General features: G+C 41.6%; 1 long non-coding RNA gene across 1 annotated transcript in view; it reads left to right on the plus strand.

Moving 5' to 3' along the window:
- LOC135976079 (uncharacterized) overlaps positions 1–5,791 on the plus strand; it is a 66,805-nt gene extending 61,014 nt beyond the window's left edge. Inside the window, exon 3 of the long non-coding RNA XR_010593297.1 lies at positions 541–5,791. This is a non-coding gene — a long non-coding RNA (uncharacterized LOC135976079). The remainder of the gene's footprint in view (positions 1–540) is intronic.
- The last annotated feature ends 209 nt before the right edge of the window (positions 5,792–6,000 follow it).

The following is a 6,000-nucleotide window of genomic DNA, read 5'->3' on the forward strand; positions in this document are numbered from 1 at the left end:
GGTGCATCTTCTCTGGTTTATGGAAGAGGAAAAAGGATGTATGGGCTCGATTCACTATTCCCCTGCATCTTGGGAGTTATTTTCACCAGCCGAAAGGAGTGCAGAGCTGGAAGGAAGCGGATTTGATAGTGTTTTAGTGGTGTAGAGGATGACTAAGGATTCAAGGCAATGATGAATTGGGCTCCAGCGTAACATTAAGATGCTGGAAAACATTAGAGCAAAATGTCCCCTTCATTACTAAATGGAATCTATGCACTCTCTTTCATATGGAAAAGGCAGATAAAAGACTGAAGTACCAATCTGGCTTTGAGTCCGAGGGAAGGCCATACAAAAGGCTCTTCCCACAATGTAGAGTGATTGACAAAAGAAAATGGCTTGCAACCCTTCCCATGGCGGTTTGGTTTGAAAGATCATCTTGAAATGTATTAAATGGTCCTTTGTGCATATTCTATCCCTGACAATGTTGAGGAGGGGGCATTGCAATAGGCTGCCTGACCCAACTTCAGTTCCTCCTCCCTGTGATGAATCTTTCTGTTTCAGGTGAGTTGGATTACATACAACAGAGGGGCTTGGCGTGTCGTCTGTGTTGTTTGGAGAGCACATCACAAAATAAGCATCCAGCATAGCGTCTTGGAGTGTTGTGCCTAGTCCGGTGCTTACTGAAGTCAACAAAAGCGCTCCCAGGGGTGTCAGTGAATTTTGGATTGAGCCTCAGATGCAACGCTTGAATTTCAAGCTACTCTGGGAGCTTCCCGCTAACCTTAAAACGTACAGCAGGGAGCACGAGACGCCACTAAAGCTAATGGAACAAAGAAATGACACGAGTCTTCCCTAGTAATGGATTGGTGCTAAATTAATCTTGTGTTGCATGTGCGAGGGACTGCATGGCCCAGGTGAAGGAAGCTTATCACTAAAGCTGTGCAAATAACCCATTTGGCTGAACCAAAAAAATAATTGGTTCAGGTCAACATGAAACTACACCTCCCTCCCTCCTTCCCCCCCTCCCCCGCGAGAAACAAAACATGTTTGGGTCAAATACAATGTTTTGTTCAACCTGAAGCAATTTCATTTAATTTGATGGTTTCTTTTCACCTTTAACAAGCTTTTTTTATTAAATTTAGTGAAATTCTGAAGAGAAATGTCTTGCCAAAACCTTTCATTTTGGAAAGGCCAAAACAAACCTGTTTGGAAATTTCTGAATTTTCCTTATTTTACCAAAACAATTCACTGAAATCTACCTGAATTTACTAATTTCTTTGGTCAACCTGAATGTGCGTTTTTCAGTGGAAAAAAGGATTTGCACAGAAGTTTGCCCCATACTACCTAGCCCCGGTCTGTCCATCAGTGTTCTAGTACCAGTGCTCCTGCCTGTGGATCTGAGTTGGAAGAGACCGGTTCCTGCCTCACTGTGGTTTTGCAGGCCACAAGCAGGCATCCTGCAGCGAGGTGGTTGACGAAAATCCTGATCCAACAAAGCATTTAAGTACAGACTGAGCTTTAAGCATGAGTAGATCCTGTGCTTTAAAGGCAGATCACCTGATCCTAATCACAGCTTAGGGATCTGTGTCTTCACTGCATTACTCTGGTTTTATGTCAGGGTAATTCCATTGAAATCAGATGGGGCATATAACTGGAGTAATGCACAACCAAGCAAGCCTCTCCTCTAATTCACCGAGAAATTCCATCTCTCCATTCCAAAGGCAAATTCTGATCTCTTGCACGCGCGCGCGCACACACACACCCTCTCCTATTGACTTCAGTGAGCAAACTGTGGCCCCATGATACAATATCGCTTTCATTAGCAGATCCAGAATGCACAGCCACATGGCCGTGATGTGTCGGACATATGGTGGGAATGACAGGACAGCCCCTTGCATGTGGCAGACTTGGCTTTAGAGAACTTTTCCCATCTATACCCCAGTCTCAGCAAAATACCCTTAATGTGTCTTGCCCCAGGGGCCCTTAAAAGACCTCATAAAAATTTAGATCTTGTGCATTTGACAAAATCCTAGTAACTCTCATCACTTGTGGTTAGAATCTAAATGTCTCCTGATGTCAATAGGAATCAATAACCTGTGAATAACAGCTGGGTCTCTGCTTAAGCCAGAGTTGCTACCCATTTTTCTTCTCTCCTTATCAGTTCCTTGCTAAATAAATCTAACGCTTCAAGGGCAGCTGACAAATTAAAATGCAGTTTTGTTCAAACAGAACCTCCCTGGTGTTGCCAAATGAATCATGTTTTTAAAAAATCTAGACTTTTTTCACTTACAGTATAATTGAAGAAGAATTGGGCTGTCTGAAATAGTGTTGACAGCTGGAACAGGCTAACGATGCAAGCGCTTAACCTAATGGACTGAGTAGTGACCAGGTTCCCCAAAAATAAATATGCACCTTCCAAACTGAGTCAACCTGGCAAATGTTGACAGTGACGACAATAGAATGAAACCCAGACACTAGTAGTAGGCACCTGTCAAGCACAGAATAAAGTTCGGTGGAAGCCCACCACTGGCTCCGTGGAAAGCATCTGTCTGCCTGGGTAGCTAATGTTAACTACTTCAGTGCCCTGTGGAGGAGTGATACGCATCTGGCAAAGAGGCAGCGGTATGGAACTATAGAGGTGCAGATAATTCCAATTAGAAATACAGCCCACATTTTTAACAGTGAGGGTGATTAATCGGTGGAACAAACTACAGAGCGAAGTGGTGGATTCTCCATCTTTTGATGATAGTTCAAGACTAGATGCCTTTCAGGAAGATCTGCATTTGCCAAACACACATTGTTTTAGGCAAACAAGTTAGTGGGCTCAATACAGGGGTAAGTGGGTGAAATTCAGTGACATACAGGAGGTCAGACTATATGATCTAATAGCACCTTCTGGCCTTAAACTCTGATATGAATCAAAGCATAAACAGGGATGGAGGCTAATTAGATCATACAGTCTACTGTATGTGTAACAATCCTAGCCAAGGGTTACTGGCAGGTTTTTGAACCTAGAAACTTCTACTGTTTGGGATAAAGGGATGACTCTGTTAGCAGGTAGCATTGGTAAGCTATTATCCTCTAGTGTCCAGTTGACTGGAGGGAGATAGGGGATACACTTTGCCCAGCATGTTGCTCATGCATGCATTTTCAAAGTGGCCTAATGTAGTTGATTTTCAATGAGATTTGGGCACTCATCTAGGCAGGGCTAGTCAAAGTTAACTCAGTCATGTGACTTCCACCCCCTCACTTGCAAACATACTCCACAATTTAGTGATGCGCACTGCAGGAAGCAGCTCTTATTCAGACTAAAAGAACGAGTTGAATATCCACCACACGTGTTCACAGAGAAGCTACTTACAATGTAGTAAATGACAAACGAGAGGAATGGTGATAATGGGCTGTGAATTTGCTATTCGCTTGCCATGCAATAATAAAGCCAATATAAGCCTGCATAGCTTTGGGCTGTATAATGGTTACCCGACATCAGAGCACTGTTCTGATAGGCCCTATCTGCGTTATGCTGGTGAGAACACACCTGGGTTATCGGATGCGATTTCCCCACTCGTGTACTCCAGCATAAAGCAGGAGTAACTCAGTGAAGTCAACGAACGTACCCAGTGTAAAATTGGTATGAGAGGAGAAACAAACCCAGAAGATTCTGTTCCAAGCACCTGAGGAACAGAGATGCACGGAGTGATTAGAAGGATGAAAGGTCAGGAGTGGTTTACTCCCCTCTCCTGAAATAGGCATAGCTTGACTACGCAATGTAGCAACCAAGGGAGGAATGTCTGCAAGTATCTGAAGGGTTTAGATGGGAGACTGATTACCTCATCCGCTAGAGGTCTCACTCCTAGAGCTGGCTGGGAAACGGGTTTCCTGCCCCTTGAATATTTTTGAGAGTTCAAAATTATTTTCCATCTTGAATTGGGATGAAGAGTTGAAATATTCATGAACCAAACAAAATTCAATTCAGGTTCATCAAAATATGGTTTGGAGTTTGACTTTTTTCTTACCTTTTTAAATCTTTTTTTAGTCTAATTTAAATTTCTAAACAAAAACTCATTCTGAATCAGGAAAATAGAATTTTTCCTTTAGAAAATGTAGATGTGAGCTGTTCTGACAATTCCAGCTTTTTTCAATATCATTTTGAGGCGGGAAAGTCATTGAATCCAAACCTGGTTCATGAACAGCTTCAGTTTTGACAAACTGTCACTTCTTTAATGAAGAGATTTCATTAAATAATTCCCAATTAGCTCTATTCACTCCTCCTTTGCCAGCCCTTGATGTCGTTCTCAGAAACCTCTAGTGTTTGTGTAGATTCCCATTCTCTGCCCATACTCACTCATTATACCCACTTTCTAAGTGCCCATTCAACAGCCTTTTGACTGCTTATTCTTTCTTTCCAGCCCATAGACTTGATTCAAGCAGAGCCATCCATGCAATTACATTCAACTCCCTTTGCCCTAGCTCTGGGAAGTTGAAGTTAGGAGATAACAGCAAGATGCAGGCCTGGAGAGGAACGCAATTTCCCAGTGTGTAGTTGTCCCTGCTTGGTGCAGTGACATTAAGTTCTGTAGAACTGATGAAAGCAGTGTGTGAGAATCTGATTTCTGCAAGTGCCAGACACAGAAGGCTGATTCCAGCACTATCTGCTGAGAACTGGGATTGTTTTAAGGATGCTGCAATTTTCCAGCTTGATGGTATCCTCATTCCTTGAGACTCTACAGATCTCTACTGGGACAGGAAAGCTGCCCCCAGGCACTGTCATACCCCACTACTGCAGTGATTTGCACTGTATAATTGATGCTATGTATGTGTGATAAGGCGAACGGGGGACAGGAGGTTTCAAGGCCATAGTTTATGGTGACTTACTAACCTTGTGAGATTTTAAATCTTTTTAAATTTTATTTTTATATACTTAGTTGCCATGGTTATATAAGTGTGTGTGTATGTAAAAATGCAACTGAGTCCACCCGTGAGTGGTAACTCAAAGGTGCAGAGACCCCAACGCAAAGCCCATGAATTTCAAGTTTCCACTCAAATTAAAAATTCCCAATTTTTTCCATGATGCAAATGACCTGCATACGTATCTACTGTCTTTTGCATACAAAATGGGGCCATTGTGCTTTTAGCAGGTATATTTGCATAGGCATTTTAATTAACAGAGCTCCCATAAGTGTGGTGATTAGTGTTTGGCCATGGCAACTTTATTTATCTCCAACAGAATTTAGTGCTTGCTACCTTGTTGAGTGGAGCCAGCTGTTCCAGCTCATATGGAAGCCATAACCAGATAGTGATAACTTTTTCTGAAGTCTGTTTAAATATTAAAAAACTTAATTGCCACTCATAAATCTCTCTTCCTCTGACCTGTCTGGCATCAGAGTGACTCCAAGGCAGATTCGCTTAAATAAAATATCAGCACGCACCAAAGATCAAGCAGACAACGTTATTAACACAGCATTTATGATGGGAAAATAATGGCGCTAACACACTGTAGATAGGAACAGATTTAATTACATAGGTCGACAAGCTCCGTTTAGTTTCTGTCATGAAAGGGTCTTTAGTAAGCTATGGAGACCGTTTTTGGGTGTTATGAGGATGTAAAACAGGCAGCTGTTTACATTGCAAATGAAAATACCCTATCTATCCATGCATGCTATCTGAATATTTTCCAGTGGAACATTTTTCCATCAAAAATGCCAATTTGTAGAATGTTTCAAAGTCAAAATTATTGGAATGGAATGTTCTGAGTTGGTTTCAAAGCCACTTTTCAGTTTGAAATGTATTTAATTGTATATTCTAATTTATAATCAAGTCAAAATCAAAACAACATTCTGATTTTATTGAAATGAGGTTTCAACTGTTTTTTCCAAAAAAAAAATTATGGAAAATGCCAATTTTTGCCTTTCTTTACGTTTAGAACATTTTTTTTTGCGATGTTGGAATTTCCCATAGAATGGAAATTCCAGTTCCTGATCTGCCCATCTCTGTCTACGCTCTTGAATTGGGGCCCATCAC

This window comes from Chrysemys picta, chromosome 16 (assembly GCF_011386835.1).
Source record: "Chrysemys picta bellii isolate R12L10 chromosome 16, ASM1138683v2, whole genome shotgun sequence".
Lineage (NCBI taxonomy): Eukaryota > Metazoa > Chordata > Testudines > Emydidae > Chrysemys > Chrysemys picta.